We start from the raw sequence: 19,120 nt of genomic DNA, 5'->3' as shown, positions 1-19,120 counted from the left end.
TCCCCGACAGGGGTTAAAAGCCACCATTTTAGATGACACGCGCCTGTTAGACTGTTTTTTTTTTTTTTATGTGAGGGTTAAAAGGCATGGGAAAGCAGCTGATCCACTGAAGAGTAACTGGTGACATTACCAGAAAGCAAGCTCTCAGCAAACAAAATGGCTGCCAATGTAGCTTAAAGGCGTTATCCAACCCCTATAATGCCCAGGCCCATCATATAGGTTATACTTACCCCGCTTCCCAGCACCCGCGTCGCTTCTGTTCCCTGCACGACCGCCGCTGCATCTCCCTGTCACAAGGATCAAAACATCCGGCGACGGAAGGGGGGGGGGAAGTGGGCGCCAAAAGCAGGCTGCAATGGGGACGAGCCTCCTTAGCATCACCCATGCAGCGGCGGCTGTGCGAGCATCAGAATCGACGCGGGTGCCAGAGAGCGGGGTAAGTATAACCTATTTGAGGGGCCTGGGCGTGAGGGGGGTCATTATAGGGGATGGATAAACCCTTTAATGAAGGCCACATTATTTTGAATAGTGAATTTTTCTTACACAGAATGGCTGCCTCCACGTTTTGTCATTCTTTGTCAGTGACGGTACATTGTATAACCAAACTTAGGGGTTTATTAGTGATTTGGTCCTTAAATTTGTACAAGTTATATTTATCACCAATTTTCAGATTTAGTCCGATATTTACCTGGCTACCTACGGTCTTTACTGGTACTAATATCCAAAGGCCATGTGGTATATACTATATATAGTGTTACAAACTTAGAATCGACAAAGTGCTGGACTATGTCATACTCTGAGTAAAAGTCTTCAAAATGGTAAAATAATAAAAATGATAAAAAAATTAAAAAGATGGTGTTGGGAATGACTTTGGCTTAATGACCCACATCTGTCGCTCTTTTTACTCCTCACATAAAATAATGATGGATTGACATCTTTCACTCTAGACAATGGTCAGTGAGTTAGAGTCATGCACATCAAGCTGACTATTGTTGCCCCCTCATCCCCCAGCTTGACCACACTATACCCTCTGACCTCTCCATGGCCTTGTAGGAGACATAACCAAAGTATATGGAGGCAGCACCTCAGTGCATGTGAAGAACAACTGTACCGTTATATTCCAGATGCAATGTTTCGGCTAGCAAAGCCTTTTTCAACCCATCCACCGGTATTAGTGCATTTTCACGTGACCGTAGCAGTTTTTGCGGTCCACAAATTGAGGATCTGTAAAACACAGATACCAGCCGCATACGTTCCAAATTTTGCATAATGGAACGGTCCTATTCGTATCCATAATACGGACATGTTCTATTTTTTTGCAGGTGCCGCAAAACGGGCATATGGATGCGGACTGCACACGGTGAGCTGTCCGCATCTTTTGTAGCCCCGCAAAAAATGCGGATTGGATGCAGACTATAACAACGGTCGTACCCTTACTTGGAGTGCTGTCCGAGCTGTCGGATCGTACAACCTCAACACTGATGCGGCATGTATATAGCAAAAATGGCAGCATCCAAAAACCCTAAAACTTTTTTTCCCCAAAAAATATTTCTAAATTGTGCATTCTGCAATATAATGCTGCCACCTAGTGACTAGGTAACCATGAAGAAATTATTGTCTAGAAGATGAGGCAGAACGGATGTAGCTTTACTGACAAATACAAGAAAAAAAAAAAAAAAAAAGTCAACCCGAATGTCCTCAAGCCCAATCAAAATTCTATGTATGTTTCCAAAAATAAAAATCTGTCAGACTGTTCAATTTTATTAATGGTCATTTTACAAACTTATTTCCTGCACCAGAATCATTATACCAGTATAAGTCGGCAGCAGCCATTGACCTCCCAGTATAGAATGTCTGCTGACTGTGGGAGAGAAATTTTAACACCTGAAAAGAAACCAAACACCAACATTGTTGGGATGTCCAAACCCCCATTAACATCACACATTGCTCGGAATGGATGCTACAGTTCAGAGCTGCACGTCAGGAATGATAATTACAAGGCCCCTATAAAAATTAAAGCGGTTATCGGACCTTTAAAAAAACAAAAACAAACGTAGCAAATGCAATAAAATAAATAGGATATACTAATTTCCCCGTCAAACCAGTGGTGGTCCCCCTGTCTTTGTTTACAAGCACCCTGAACATGGCCGCTACAGCCAATCAGTGACCCGGGCAGTCTTGTGCCGTACTACTGACACCATGGCTTCTATCGCAGATGTAACTCTTAAAAACATCAATAGTAACCGGAGTTACCTCCGCCATACTGATACAACCTGCACACACAATATCATGAACCAAATAATATATTACAATAATAAAAATGCAAAAAGAAAAATGTTAAAAAAAAAAAAAAAAACTATAGTATCAAACCATGGTCCAAGATTTTCCCTGGTAACTAGAAATGAAATCATTGGATAAGGGCTCATGCACACTACCGTATGTATTTTGTGGTCTGCAAAAAACGGATACACAAAAAATACGGTTGACGTCAGTGTGCATTCCGTATTTGGTGGAACAGAACAGCCGGCCCCTAATAGAACAGTCCTATCCTTGTCTGTATTGTGGACAATAATAGGTCAAGTTCTATTTTTTTTGCGGAACGGACATACAGAAACGGAATGCACATGGAGTAACTTCCATTTTTCCATCCTCCAGAGTCCAGCAGAAAAAAGTATACTTTTTTTCTCTTACAATTGAACAATACTGTGCGGCGTTAAACGTAAAACAAAAAATGGATGTCAACCCAGCTTAAGCTGTGTTTTTAAAGTAAAATTGTCCAAGAGATTTTTTCCAAAAAAAACCTCTAATTTCATTTTGGCTACATTTGGCCATATAGGTTTTCATTTCACCAGTAATTAAATGTTGTAATGGTAAACTGGGCAGGACGCCCTCATCATTTGTCATCCGTGACAGATCATATAGATGTCCTCTGGCCTGGTGTGGGAGTCGCATTATGAAAGTCCGCTTAGTAACAAGTCTTACCATGGTAACTGGCAAAGAGAATCTGCATAACCAAATAAATACTGTGATGTTTTAATGTTACGGTCAATTATTTATATCGTCCCACACAGGTCATGTCTTATGGATGCCTCATGTTGACTGGGAGGTCACTGAAGGGTGGAGGGAGGGTTAACGATAGGAGATTTTTTTTTTATACTTCTACAGGAATAATAATACAAATATATATATATATATATATATATATATATACACACACATATACACACACACACATATATATATATATACACACACAAAAAATATATAAAAAAAAGTTGAAAAATCTATTCAAAAATGGTTGCAAAAAATGGAAATTATATTTATCTTTTAAAGGCATGTGATCAGGATTATTGTAGAAATAAATAAGGATACGAAGTAAAAAAAATAAAAAAAAATATATAATAAAAAAAAAAATTCTCATGAACCACATCTCAGATTTGTACATTTCAATCCTCACTCCAGATCTCATTCATAAGTACATCTTAGAAGCATTTAAAAGATCACATGGGCAAAAAAGAAAAAAGAAAAAGAGAGACTATTCCCTTGCTACAATCACATCTGCACGCTGTCTAGACACAACGATCATACAACTGAATGAACAGCCCACTGCCTCTCCATAAACCTCCTTTTTACTGTTCACATAAGAAGCTTAAAGACAATGTACAAAGAGATACCAGTTTATTAGGAAATATGAAATTCTATTTTTAAAAGGATTTAAGAATAACTGAAGTAGAAAAAAAAAATCCACACCAAAAAAAAAAAAAAAAATAAATCTCCCTGTTCTCCCATCAACCCAAATATTCTGGCTGCGCTGTGTCTAGACACCAGATAACAAAGGCCATTTGAGGCTGCGCAGGAGACATAGAGCGATAGTAGTCATTTAAGGATGCGGCTAGAGCTCGGTCTCTCCGGATCGGTTTGTCAGACGAAGTTAAAATGAAAATGATTTTAGCTATCACTTTGTGTCACGGTGTTAAGAGAAAAAAAAAAAGACAACAGAAAAAGAAAATGCTGCACAAAGTGAATGTATAAAATACAAAAAAAAGAAAAATAATTATATCAAAATACATATTTCAATAAAATCATTTCTCCTTTCTTCAAGCAGTTTATGCTGAAGGAATTTTTTTTTTCAACTTGGATACATTTCTCAGAAATGTCTCCTTCATATTCACCATCATATTGTACAGTGACAGAAAGCATTCTAATACCAGCTGTGACAACATCTGGCGTCCATGTTGGCACTTTGCCGGTCCTGATGGTATACTAAAAGCACATTCTGGAAGTTTTTCATTCTATTTAGAGTTCGAAATGGCATTAGACTACAAATATACTCATTGACAAAAAAAATTGCTGCAAAACTCAACATGCCTCAAGAAGATACGTAAATGATTACAGGATGGTCCGAGTAGACACAGGGTCTTGTCACAAGAGGGTGTAAAATGCTTCCCCCCGCTGCCCTATAAACAGTCTCTCAGAGGCTACTTTTGGGTAGCATACCTCTTGGTGAGATATCATTGACTGTTAGACATGCCGCTATATACCACACTTGAAGACATTTTGCCTAGTTAACAGACTTTGAAAGGGAGTGCATCACTGGACTGAATGAAGCAGGATGGTCATTTCAATAAAATGCCCGCCATCTAGGCCGTTCTGACCTAGCTGTTAGGAGGTGTTGGGAGCAGGGGGTCACATGAGGGCACGCAAACACAGCGAACAGGCTCCAGATGGCCAACACAGACCACCAGTAAGCATGAACAGCTCCCACAGTTTTGTTGTCCACCATACAGACACAGTTAGCACCTTCATTACATACCCTTGTATCTGCCTGCCATTGACAGCCAGCTACTGTCACCTTCATTTTCAGTTGTGTTATGAATGAGAAACCTGGACTACTACGCACTGGAACCGTACAGTCTTTGGTGACTTATCAAGGTTCTGTTTGGGATCTGATGACAGTGGGGTTCCAGCATGGAGGCCTAGTGGTGAGGGCTTCAATCCTGTCTTTGCTGTGGAGCGACGCACTGCCTCAACCAGGAGGGGGGGGGGGGGTGATGATCTGGGGAGCTAGGTCACCCCTAGAAGTGATATGAGGGACACTAACAGCTGAGAGATATATGCAGGACATCCGGTGGCCATGCGTGTAGCCTCTCATGGCAGGGCTTCCAACTGGTATTTTTCAACACGGTAATGCTCCTCCACACACAGTATGGGTTTTCCAGGAATGTCTTCTCCAGATAACAACACTTCCTTGGCCTGCCCGGTCTACAGATTTATCGCCAATTATTCATTTATGGGACTAGCTGGGACACCACTTTCGGCAACCTACAAGTGTCCAGGATCTATAGGCCCAGCTGTAACATCTGCAAACAAATATACTAGAGATTATACAGAACCTGTGCCTCAATGCCCAACTATATCTCATCTGGTATCCAAGCTAGAGACTGCCCAACAGGGCACTAGAGCCTCCTTTCAATTATACAACTTTCCCCTATCCTTTCGCTCTAATACTATAATCACTTACATCTATCATCATTACATTCTCACAAATTTAAAGAGGTTTTCCGAGATTTTGATACAGATGACCTTTCCTCGGGATAGGTCACCAGTATCTGATCGGTGGCGGTCAGACACCAGCTGAACAGCTGTTTGAGAAGGCAGCAGCTTTCCTAGGCGTTTCAGCTTTTCCTAGGCCAGTGACGTCACGTTCATCGTTCACGTTGACTAGGAGCAGCTCAGTTGCATTCAAGTGATTGGGGCTGAGTTGCAATACCAAACACAGCCACTATACAGTGTACAGAGCTGTGCTTGGTGAGCTGTGAGAAGGCAGCGGCGCTATTCGGAGCGCTGATGTCTCCTCCAACAGCTGATCAGCGGGGGTGCTGGGTCTCGGACCCCCACCTATCAGATACTGATACAGAGGAAGGAAATTAGGGGATGCTCTTTATTCCTTTAGAAATATAATATGGCCAATAACATGCTACTACCGTAATGACTGGCACACTAAAGCTATTGTTGAAGAGAGCGTCTCCACTTCTTGTAGCATATTGAACTAAGCAGAGTGCCATATAGGGCTTGCATAGACAGTTAAAACACTACCTTTGCTTCTGAATCTGTAGCTGCATTTACAGTAGCAGAAAAAGAACTTTCAAAATATGCAAATGAGATGTTAGGTGCACTGAGGGCAGGCCCTAGCCCCTCAGTGCACCAAAGTTCCATCCCTCTTCTCAGTAAGCTTCTCCTTTTTATTTATTTTTTTGGACAGAGCTAGATATCTGTACATTGTTCCCTGGCCCAGTAATCTTGCCCCTGCGACAGAATTTAGGCGCATGCACAGTACAAGTCGTTCAAATGCTATATTAAGCATACACTGTGCAGCACGGGCAGAAATCTTGGGGCCATGTGAGAGCAGAGATGGAACTCTGGTGCACCCAGGGGCTAGGGCCGCCCCTGGTGCTCCGAACATCCTATTTGCATTTATTAATTTTTTCTAAAAAGTGCTTTTGCTTTTTGCTAAATGCAGCTACGGATTTCAAAAGCAGAAGTATTGTTTTACTGTAATTGTCTCAGCAAGCCTTACATGGCACTCTGCTTAACTTATTATGCTGCAACAAGCTGACAGACTCCCTCGATGGAAATCTGGTCAGAAAATTTTTAGCTCCCACGCTTGAATTTTTACTTTCTTTGTCCTAACGTTCGTTGTAAATAGGAAAAAAATAAATGCTACAAAACCTATAAATCTAGGATCAGGCGCATGTTCCCACAAGAAAGCTTATGAACAGAAGTCAAGTCATTTCAGGATTGAGGAAGGGTTTGACGAGTCGTCTGACAAGGAGCCCACATCCACACACAGGCCCTCAGTGTTCTCAGCGCTCAGATTTCAGCTCCTGACTGACCAGACAGATGAGGCAATTTCTAATTAATCACTTTTAAGAAGCATCAAAGGATGTGTTCAGTGCCCTGTCACAGTCTGGAAAAGCCACCACCGCCACCATCATAATGATCATTGGATACCATTACCTCAACACAACAAGGGCTGCCCACTCATAGCCCCACATCTCACAACGAACGGAACCATCACAGGTCACCATAGAGTTGGGTAGTCGAACCATGAACATTCTGAAATGGCCAGTCATCCCATAGAACGTCACTTATAACAATGCAGCAGAAGAGTGGCAGATATCAGTCACACAGGTCGGGTTGGCATTTCCCCCAATATGGCCCAAGCTATTGCATACAGTAGTTTAACTAGAGGGGCACCAGGGCTTTGGTGGGCAGATGCCCCTCTGTCACAGAACTGCAGTGACCTAAATGGAATAGGATGAGGGGAAGACTCAGGACTCGGAGCCCCAATAAATATAAAGTCCTCTTCTATGACGTCATTACAAATATTGGGTATATATCCATTTTTGAAAAACTGGGTCCCAAACATGGTTGCCATTACATTAATCATTCAGCTTCCCGAGTAGATGGCTGCATTACTAAGCAACTTTACCATTCAGGACTCTGGAGAAGCTGGTTCACCATCACTCCTGCAGCTCAAGAGCATAGAGAAGCCGAGTGACACCTGCCTTTCCCAACAGGTGGACCACCTTTGTAAAGGACGGTTGTCTGAGGCCATATCAGTCTCCCAGCTTTCCTAGAATCCTGAGCATTACCTCAGCCTGAGCATCCCAGAGTATCACCACATTACAAAGAAGATTTACCACTCAAGATTCTGGGCAAACTGGTTGACCACTCCTGTGGGGAAGGCCCTACCAGTTTTTAACCCATTGTTCTGAGCATCAGCCTGGTTTATACATCCCCTGCGCCTGTGTCTGCAGTTAGAAGGCAGATTTACCACTCGGGCCTCTGGAGAACATGACCTCCTCTATGGCCAGTTGAGCTGTCACCCAGCTTTCCCAAAGCTGCAGGTATACGATTTCCATAGGAGGATAGTGGCTGCCATGAAGGAGTTACTCTGAGAGTAGAGGAGACTGCGGAGCGGGGGACAGAGGATGGGGCCGACAGACAGCGGGGAAGCTTTTCAAAATCACTGACGCATTCCCAGAGAAGAACAACAAAATTCAGAGGTGGGTTGAGTGTGAGTGAAGCGGCTTCTGCGGGTTATTACAGAGTCTCTGAGGCGGTGAGTAATAACACAGTTATTTTTAATACCTCTTCTTTTGTATCCAAGAACATTGGGAGGAATGCATTAAGCAGCACGGCCGGGATCTGCAAAATAGTGCAGCGTGCAATCAATATGTCCCAGCGTCTGGACAAAAGCCTGGTTCAGTCTCCCAGATGGAAATGAACCCCTTTATTGAGACACATGAACCATTATGTGCAGATTCTCATACACTCCCCACGACACCCGGGGGAACAAACAATTCATGGAGTTTGCAAAAAAAAAAAAAAAAAAAAACCGTACACGCAGCCTATAGGGAGGTAGCCTCTTGGGGAACTACAAGTCCCAGGACTCCCTGTAGGAGGAATTCTGGAATCTATAGTTGGGGTATGTGCAGGTCAAAAGAGCCAACAGCACTATGGACTTGCATGGCACCGGACGAGAACAAGGAGTAACTGGTTCCGTAACCTGCGGCTCTTTAGTTGTTGCTAAAAGAATGTGGCTAGAAACACGAAATTAACCACATACAGAATTACAAAACAGGAAGTGGAATTGGGGGCCGAAACTGCCGAATCGGCAGTTTTTAGTGGTGCAAAATGACAATCTGATGTGTTTGGGGAACTTCTGCCTTTCCCCTGGTGTTGAATACTTATGTTCTCCAGGGAGATAAGTCCCTGCCAGAGGTGTCTAGCTGAGCGCTTCTCCTCTCCCCCATGTATGTGTATGGAGAGGTAAGGAGGGGTAGCTGTTGGCTAAGTGTTTAGCCCACAGCTATTGAAGATACATGGGCATTTTTAGGCTGTATTCACATTACATAAGTGTGCATGCAGAGAGAAACCTCCAGCATGCTAGCTAAGTATATCTATAGCTAGCATCTTTGACGGAGAACTCCGTCAGACTTGTACATGGCAGTATACCACAAACAGAACCACGCGGTATACTGTTCTTTAACATGGGATCCTATAGTTGATGGATGCTACTGATAACACTGCGGTTGTGAGGCTGGGTCCATGCCCATTCCAATAAGCAAGTAGCCAACGGTGTTGTGGGATACCTAGCCTACAACTCCCAGCGTGTCAATGCCAAATTGTGGAACAGATTAAACCCTGCTCCATAAGAAAGGCGCACAGAAGCGCCCGCTTTGTGTACATTCAATTAAGTTCTGCTCCTTCGGAGGGACAGGCCCATGAAAAACAGGACTTTCGAGAGGTATGTCTAAACCTAAAAGCAGATGAAGGTCTTAGCTCATAGGTCAGAAGATAAAGTCTTGGTGGAGTTTTTTTTAAACATAGGCCAAAAATACACCAGTTAATGGCTAACAAGCAATCATAGAAAAGCTCCTTAGCTATTATCTGTGTAAAGGTGCCACCCATTACCTGATCACCGGGTAATATGCCCGTTTGTGCAGGCACCTAAATCATCGTTTGCCGGCAACAAATCATGGCGTCTAAACAGCCTCTGCTGCCGGCAAACAAGGAGTCTGTGTGAGGATAAGAAATGGCATTAGTGATCACTCCTCCCCATACTGTGGAGGCGCTCGCCTTCTAAAATGTCCAGTGTAAAGGGACCTTTAGTCACATAAAGGAATGAAAGACTTGTTCCTAAAACTTGCATCCACTTCATTACATGACAGGAAACTGTAACGGAGGCTAGATTGGTGTCCCCTCCGCTCCAGCAGAGACAACTTTAACTAGAAAATGGCCAAATTATGAATTTGCAATATCCTGACAGAAGGGGACAACTCATAGTAACATAGTTTATGACTGGAAAAAAAAATAGTGTCGATCCAGTTCCGCCTGTTATCCTGCAAAGCTGATCCAGAAGAAGGCGAAAAAACAAAAACAAAAAAACCCCCATGAGATCGAGGCCAGTTCAATTAAGGACTTGTACTGGGGTGTCTTTGGGTTGCAATGAGGTAAATGTCCATTAGGGAGTCCACAGGGTCTGAACTCTTAGGCCCAAAGCCTGTGCCAGAGCAGGATAACACCTGCTGTGTGAGCACTCGTGCTTCGCCGCTGTGTAACGTGGAGCCCAGACATCAAAGACTCTGATCTATAAACGGTCTTATCTCCTCCTTCCAATCGTCTGGGGCTAGGTTCCTTGAAGCTCTTTGTAACGTCATGGACTTGGAAGAGATTAGCAGACCGCTTCCTCCTTTAGGAACAATATAGACCTTGTAAAAACAAAACCGCAGGAGGAACCGGGCACTGAAAGAAGACACCGTCCTATGAAAACGCTGTACAGAAAAAAATAAACAAGCTGAGGAAACACAAGAATTGGGGTGACAAAGGATCAGGCGAGAGCAGACGTGTCACAACAAGAACATTTCCTCTCTTTTGCAGTTCCGATTGTCCATGTGTCAGTCTTCACTATAGTTCCCGTATTCTATTTATGAAGCAAAAACATCAGCATAAGCAGATCTTTGGCTACTGCTCTTGACAGGGAAGTTTTGTCGTGCATAAAAAGTGAAGCTGTAACATAAATGTCTAAAAATCTATAGAGGCTTTCCTGGAATATAAAGTAGGACCCTCGTCAAAGTAGTGACATGAGAGAGACATCAGGGAGGACACCGAGATAAGCACTTGGAGACCAACTATATTAAGCTGGCTATACACATTAGACAGCCTGCTGTGTATAGCCGGGGAGAGCGAGGAGGCCCTATTACATAATAGAAAGACAGCTTCCTCCCCCTCTTCCTAGAACACTTGGAGCCGAGCATGCATGTGTATGGAGGGATCGGGAGTGATAGCCGTCAGTCTTGGTGGGCCTTAGGCTCTGCTGCTTGAAGGCCAATCCATGCCACAAAAAGAAAACCTGGAACTCAAGCAGAAGTGTGAGGGAGCGACACAATTCTAAATCAGCTATTACGGTATACTATCTATAGCCCCCCCATCTCCGAAATATAAAGTAGGGACCTGGTTAAAGTAGTGACATGTTCTGCATTAGTTCTCAAGATATCAGACTTAGGCCTCATGCACACGACCGTTGTGTGCATCCGTGGCCGTTGTGCCGTTTTCCGTTTTTTTTCGCGGACCCATTGACTTTCAATGGGTCCGTGGAAAAATCGGAAAATGCACCGTTTTGCAGCCGCATCCGTGATCCGTGTTTCCTGGCCGTGAAAAAAATATGACCTGTCCTATTTTTTTCACGGCCAACGGTTCACGGACCCATTCAAGTCAATGGGTCCGTGAAAGAACACGGATGCACACAAGATTGGCATCCGTGTCCGTGATCCGTGGCCGTAGTTTAGTTTTTATACAGACGGATCCGAAGATCCGTCTGCATAAAAGCTTTTTCAAAGCTGAGTTTTCACTTCGTGAAAACTCAGAACCGACAGTATATTCTAACACAGAAGCGTTCCCATGGTGATGGGGACGCTTCTAGTTAGAATACACTACAAACTGTGTACAAGACTGCCCCCTGCTGCCTGGCAGCACCCGATCTCTTACAGGGGGCCGTGATCAGCACAATTAACCCCTTCAGGTGCGGCACCTGAAAGGGTTAATTGTACTATCATATCCCCCTGTAAGAGATCAGGGCTGCCAGGCAGCAGGGGGCAGACCCTCCCCCCCCCCCCCCTCCCCAGTTTGAATATCATTGGTGGCCAGTGCGGCCCCCCCCCCCCTCCCTCTATTGTAATAAATCGTTGGTGGCACAGTGTGCGCCCCCCCCCCCCTTCCTCCCACTATTGTAATAAATCGTTGGTGGCACAGTGTGCGCCCCCCATTGCCCCCCCCCCCTCTATAGCATTAACAACGTTGGTGGCCAGTGTGCAGCCTCCCATCTCCCCCCCCCCCCCCCCCTCCCCCCCATCATCATTGGTGGCAGCGGAGTTCCGATCGGAGTCCCAGTTTATTCGCTGGGGCTCCGATCGGTAACCATGGCAACCAGGACGCTACTACAGTCCTCGTTGCCATGGTTACTTAGCAATAGTACAATAGTAGAAGATTAATACTTACCTGCTGCTGCGATGTTCGTGTCCGGCCGGGAGCTCCACCTACTGGTAAGTGACAGTGACAGGTCTGTGCGGCGCATTGCTAAATGAACCGTCACTTACCAGTAGGAGGAGCTCCCGGCCGGACACGAACATCACAGCTCCCAGGTAAGTATGAATCTTGTACTATTGCTAGTAACCCGCTGCCACCAATGATCGGGGAGGGGGCGCAAGATGGGAGGCCGCACACTGGCCACCAATGTTGAAAATGCTATAGAGGGAGGGGGGCCAATGATTGCCACCAACGATTTATTACAATAGAGGGAGGAAGGGGGGGGGGGGGGGCGCACACTGTGCCACCAATGTTGTTAATGCTATAGAGGGAGGGGGGGGGGCCGATGGGGGGCGCACACTGTGCCACCAACGAATTATTACAATAGAGGGAGGAAGGGGGGGGCGCACACTGTGCCACCAACGATTTATTACAATGGAGGAAGGGGGGGGGGGGGCCGCACTGGCCACCAATGATATTCAAACTGGGGGGGGGGGGGGGGGGGGGGGGTCTGCCCCCTGCTGCCTGGCAGCCCTGATCTCTTACAGGGGGATATGATAGTACAATTAACCCCTTCAGGTGCGGCACCTGAGGGGTTAATTGTGCTGATCACGGCCCCCTGTAAGAGATCGGATGCTGCTAGGCAGCAGGGGGCAGTCATGTACACAGTTTGTAGTATATTCTAACTAGAAGCGTCCCCATCACCATGGGAACGCCTCTGTGTTAGAATATACTGTCGGAAATGAGGTTTCACGATCTAACTCATATCCGACAGTATATTCTAACATAGAGGCGTTCCCATGGTGATGGGGACGCTTCAAGTTAAAATATACCATCGGATTGGAGAAAACTCCGATCTGATGGTATAAAAGGGACTCCGGACTTTACATTGAAAGTCAATGGGGACGGATCCGTTTGAAATGGCACCATATTGTGTCAACGTCAAACGGATCCGTCCCCATTGACTTGCATTGTAATTCAGGACGGATCCGTTTGGCTCCGCACGGCCAGGCGGACACCAAAATGACTTTTTTTTCATGTCCGTGGATCCGCCAAAAATCAAGGAAGACCCACGGACGAAAAAACGGTCACGGATCACGGACCTACGGACCCTGTTTTTGCGGACCGTGAAAAAAAACGTTTGTGTGCATGAGGCCTTAGGGTACTTTCACACTAGCGTTAGAAGAATCCGTTGCCGAAACTGCCTGCCTGCCGTATGCAAACTGATATCATTTGTTTCCGGATCCGTCTGACAAATGCATTGCAATACCGGATCAGTCTCTCCGATGTCATCCGGAAAAACGGATCAGGTATTTATCTTTTTTCACAGATTTAAAGGTCTGCGCATGCGCAGACCAGGAAACCGGATCCTTTTTTTCCGGAACACTTGGTACCAGATTCAGTATTAATACATTTCAATGGAAAAGTGTTCTGGCATTTTGGCCGGAGAAAATACTGCAGCATGCTGCGGTATTTTCTCCGGCCAAATACTGTAAAAAGGGACTGAACTGAAGACATCCTGATGCATACTAAACGGATTGCTTTCCATTCAGAATGCATTAGGACAAACCTGAAACGTTTTTTTTTCCGGTATTGAGCTCCTATGACAGAACTCAATACCGGAAAACTTTAACGCTAGTTTGAAAAGTAGCTTTACACAGAAGGCTGCTCTAACTGCAGGGCGCAGCATTCAGCAGTGTCCTATGTGTATTGCATGACTTCAGATGTACGGTCGGCTGCTCTCCAGAGTAACGGCAGTAGACAATGTGAAAACACTTCAAGATCTCATGATCTGCACACTGCGTGAGTCAGAAGTAAACAGGGTGGGGGAGGGGGGACCCAACGAAAATGTGATATCTTAAGGGGATGACGCCCCACTTTAGAGAAAGGAGTGTCGCTCAAGATTTAGAGGATCATGACCAACACATGGTGAGACAGCAGTGACATGATGTGAGGGGGGACAAGGTGGTGGGACTTTCAGCTGAGAAATTCAGGAACAGGGGGCAACTCTACCCCAGTCCCACCAGAGTGCCCACAGACAATGGCCACATCACAACCTTCAACAAATGCAGCAAACTGCCCCCCTTAAAGGGTTTCTGTCACCCCATTAAACCGTTGTTTTTTTTTCTTTAATAATAATCCCTATAGTGCGATCTCATGATACATAATCAAATTAATAATTTTGGTTCAGTAGATTTTGCTAAAAAACGTCTTCTCTTCCGGGTGTATGCGATGACGTCATCGACGCAGGCGCATTGAGGATGGAGCGGTCGAGCAGAGCGGCCGACTCTCAGTGCGCCTGCGCCGATTGAAGCCAGGTACAGCGCAGGCGCGAGATTTCAAATTCTAACAGCGCCAGCAGAGAAGGATTACCTTCCCTGGCCCTGTCAATCAGCATGCCGAGGGGGCGTCATTACCATCGGAGGATGCGGCTGCTACCAGCAAGTAGCCGCCCTACTTGCTGGTAGCAAGGTAATTAGCATATTTTAAAAATCGTTTTTTAGCAAAATCTACTGAACCAAAATTATTAATTTGATTATGTATCATGAGATTGCACTATAGGGATTATTATTAAAGAAAAAAAAAAAAAAAACGGTTTAATGGGGTGACAGAAACCCTTTAAGTCAAGATCTGATCCTGCTGCAGCAGAAACACAAGGAGGGGGGATTCAGGGGGTTCGCGTATCAACCTCGTAAACCTTTTTTTTTTTGCTGTTTTACGCTACTTCTGAAAAGTGGTACAAAATTGGGCTTGGTTTGGTGGCCGTATCCCATGATTGTCAGTGGGGATCCAGCCGTGAACTGTGGAGGCCGGCAATGCCGCATCCGGTGAACTCCAGCAGGATGTTCTGGAAGATATTTTCACTTGAGATGTGAAAGTAGCCTTAGTAAAGACTTGAATAAGTACTCCATTGCATCTTTTCTTAGATTTGACGTGTCGTTCCTCTATTACTCCTACAGGAAATAATTTGGCAACGGAGTGTTACCATTGCCCCAGTAAACAGCTTGTGGTCTTCCACTTGGCCAGCATTGATTGGACTGTGTCAAATTGTGCAAGCACAAGGGGAATGATAACGTCCAGTTGTCAATTTACTCGTACATTTCCAAGTGGAATAACGGAGGGACACCACAACAAACATCTAAGGAAAGACATTCCGGAACTATAGCGTCATACAGAAAACAAGTATTTACTAGAACAAATAGTGGACAGGTACACAAAATGGATGATGCCATTCGCCTCTTATCTGGTCATTCAGCCAGGTTGTTGCGCTCGTCCACGGTCAATATTACGTCAGGCTCATAATCCGCTGCCCAAATATTTATATGGGCAACTGTCCCCATGAGGGTCACAAAGGCCAATCGGATTCCTAGGGATAGGCCAGTAATCGCCGATGACTTTCGGCCTGCTGTTGGAAGAAGGGCTCATACAAAAGCCCCTAGCGGGCGTCATTTGAACTGAGCAAAGTTTCTTGAGCCCATACCACAGAAGCTGAATCTTCAATGACCACACATTCATCGGAGGAGTCTGTAGAATGCGGTCGTGCTCATCAGACATGGAAACACATCCAGACTGAAGGACGGGGGAGGGGGGTGCGGCCCAGGCGAGGTGAACAGAGGATGGCAGAATTTTTGGCTCTTGACTCAGCTATAATTTAGGATTCTGGAGAGATGATGCGTTAAACAGATGGCTCTGTGTTCCTCTAAAATGTTCACGTATTTCAAAGCGCTAGAATATTTTCTGAAGCACAGACAGCAGAGGACTGAAAAACCGTGAATCTGCAGACTGTTTAACCCAGACACAACCAAAGGAAAATGAGTGGCATATGTATGAGAGCTATACACATAGATTTGAGGGTGCAATTGGGTACGTAAACCCGTAAGAAAGGTCTGGATAGGTCATCAGTATCTGATCGGCGGGTGTCCGACTGGAGAAGGCAGCGGCGCTTGCAGTAGTCCCGCAGCCTTCTCTCAGCTTCTCCTAGGCCGAGTGATGTCACGTTCAGCAGTCACGTGGCCTAGGAGCAGCTCAGCCCATAGAAGTGAATGGGGCTGAGCACGATACCAAGCACAGCCGCTAAACAAGGCACACAGGGGTGCACCACCAATGAGGCCAGGTGAGGCAAGAAGGAGGGGGCAGCGGCCAAGGGGTTAAGTTAAGAAATTGGCGTGGGGGGGCGCCATTTTAGTTTTCGCCTTAGGCAGCAGAAAGGCTAGGTGCACCCCTGAATGTACGGCACTATGTTTAGTAAGCGGCGCGAAGGCCACAGGAGCGCCAGTGTCTTTTGAAACAGCTGATCACCGGGGGTCCCGGGTGTCGGATCCCCACCGATCATATCAGGGATGGAAAACCCTTTTAAAAAGGGGTTATCCAATCCCCATAATGCCCGGGCCTCTCCTCTAGAGCATAATTTCCTGCTCCCTGGCGCCCGCGTCCCTCCGGATCCCTGCACGGCCACCGCTGCAGCCAATGGCAGGTCGCAATGGTGACCAGCCTCCCTAGCGTCATTGCGGGTGATGCAGCAGCGCTGTGCAGGGATCCGGAGGGACGCAGGCAGGGAGCAGGTAATATGCTCTAGAGGAGAGGCTCGGGCATTCTGGGGTTCATTATAGGGATTGGATAACCTCTTTAAAAGGTCTGTAGGATCAACCAGTAAAGCCACACGGTCCCCATGATCCACCAGGGAAGGATACATTTAGCTCTGGTCACCCTTTACTTGCCAAGAGGCACCACAAGTGCCCCACATGTCCTAAGAGGAGCCACAGCTCATGCCCCCCAATATATGTCAAGAAGATCAAATGGTAGAAGTTCTGACCCATATGGTCCACTGGGACAAGCAATGAACAGAATAGTGCCTATGATTTATGCACCCTCTCTCCTGTACGGTAGTGAAAAGGACCTTGATTTTTACCTTAGCGAAGGAACCCCTCCCCATCCGATGCAGGCCTAATGAAACTAATTTATAAAGCATTCTAGATAGCGATCAAAATGCCACTCCCATCGGTGATTACTCCGCTTACCTACACTCCTGATAGCATAGTTGGCAACAGTCCCAAATTTTCAGGGATTGTCCATAATCTTCGGAGACTGTGCCAGCAAATTTAGGCTGTTTCGGGCTGAAAATGGGTGGGGCTTGTGGAAACGTTTAAGGATTTCAATACCGGAAAACAACAACGCAAGTATTAAACAGTCCTAAGACGGCGTAAAAGGCTGGAATTAGTAAATGACTCCCACTATGTGGTGCCATATACTGCCACTGTACAATACCAAGAATCCCCCTGTATTACACCATCTGATAAAACACGCAACGAACTTCAGTACAGTACGGGCCATGGATATCTATGAAACATCCTCTAATGCACATAATACAGGCATCTGGATGAACCCTTATAAGGCGATTCTTTTTCTTTTAAAGTGAAATTCCCTTTAAATGAATTAAAATTTAAATCTGTTCCCCAACAAAGTGTCAAAAAGTCTCTCTCTTCCAGACAATGCATGCTTTGTGATATCCCGCAACATAACTTCACATTCATTTTCATCACAAAAGGCAAAAAAAATTATCTTCAGATCTTGTCTGGCTCTGAACACATGCAGCTATTATTCTGACAAGGCAGGGGAAGTTTCCAAAAAATTCCAAGAAGATCAGCCAGACTGCATTAAAATCCAAAGAATTCCCAAATAAATATTAGCTCTCAAGTTCTTTTCAATCATCCGTTCCTGGGAAAGCTGGGTTACTGCTGCTACCCACAGGCTTGCCTCCTGGCAGGACATCTACTCCCTTCTACCATAATTCATAACTGGCATGTTCACTAGGTGACAACCAATACGCCCTCCATTATAATACCAAGGCATGGGAACCAATATTTTTCCAGGCTCCAGAAGGGCACATTTTGACCATTATGCAGCTCTGTGGTAGCTGGTGAAAACTACTATTGAAGGTTGCATTGATGGCCATACAGGTTGTCAGCCAACTTTCCCAGGAACAGATACTTGGCGACCCTCCCAAAAAGTGCAAGAGACCCCAGGGAACGCCTTCCAGACTCTTGGATAAGTTGGCAAATCTCCCTGATGCCCGCAGAAACGTGACTGTTTATGGCCCAAACAGATAATGAAGGTGTGGCGGTGCTGTACGTAAATGGGGTGTGGACTAACTGTAAAGAGTTTTTTTATTTCAGAAAAGGGGACACATCTATGCAAAAAAAATATATAAAAAAATTGGCACCACAATCTTCCATCTCCCGAACATTTTCTCCTAAAAGTGGTCATGTATGGAGCAAGTGTTCCCCTGCCCCTCTAACCTTAGGGGGGTGATGTACTTTAAAGGGGTTCGCCAGGATTTATATACTGATTACCTATCCTCCGAATAGGTCATCAATATGAGATCGTCTGGTGAACGACTCCCAGGACCACCGCCGATCAGCTGTACAAGGAGGTCCCTGCTCTCTGTGAGCACTTAGGCCTCTTCCTAGACCATGTGATATCACGGTCATCTGTCACATGGCCAATTCTGAATGGGTCTGAGCTGAAACACCAAGCACAGCCACTATGCAATGTACGGAGCTGTGCCTGGCAAGCTGCGAGGAGGCCTCTGCGCTGACGGGAGCTCTGCAGTCGCCTCAAACAGCTGATCGGCATATTGATGACCTATCCTGAATCTCGAAGAGCCCCTTTAATGAGTTACAGGGTTAGAAAATAATGGCTACTTTCTTCAAGACCTTGCGACACCAGCTCAGTTCGACTGATGACTCCATTTAGACTAACCTGCTATGCCACTGTTTTGGAAAGAAAGCAACCATATTTTTCTAGTGGTGCCCATGATGTCAAACTCTCGTTTGGCTGACAGCCATTCCTTCTGAACATCTCATTCACATGCAAGCCAAGTGTACATGTGTTGTCAATTGGAAACGGACCACTGCTGAAGATGTCTCATCTACCATGTCGGAATCCAACATCTCTTTTTTCCAACATACACTGCTGGTGGAGAGTCAGGTCATCCCCACACATTAGATGGTTGGCAGGCTAGGGTGTCATT

At 45.5% G+C, this 19,120-nt stretch overlaps 1 protein-coding gene across 1 annotated transcript in view; it reads right to left on the bottom strand.

The window, feature by feature from the left end:
* PMEPA1 (prostate transmembrane protein, androgen induced 1) overlaps positions 1–19,120 on the bottom strand; it is a 54,742-nt gene that overhangs the window by 17,114 nt on the left and 18,508 nt on the right. The gene's annotated exons all lie outside the window — the stretch shown is intronic.

This window comes from Bufo bufo, chromosome 6 (assembly GCF_905171765.1).
Source record: "Bufo bufo chromosome 6, aBufBuf1.1, whole genome shotgun sequence".
Lineage (NCBI taxonomy): Eukaryota > Metazoa > Chordata > Amphibia > Anura > Bufonidae > Bufo > Bufo bufo.
This window is presented reverse-complemented; position numbering and strand designations above follow the sequence as displayed.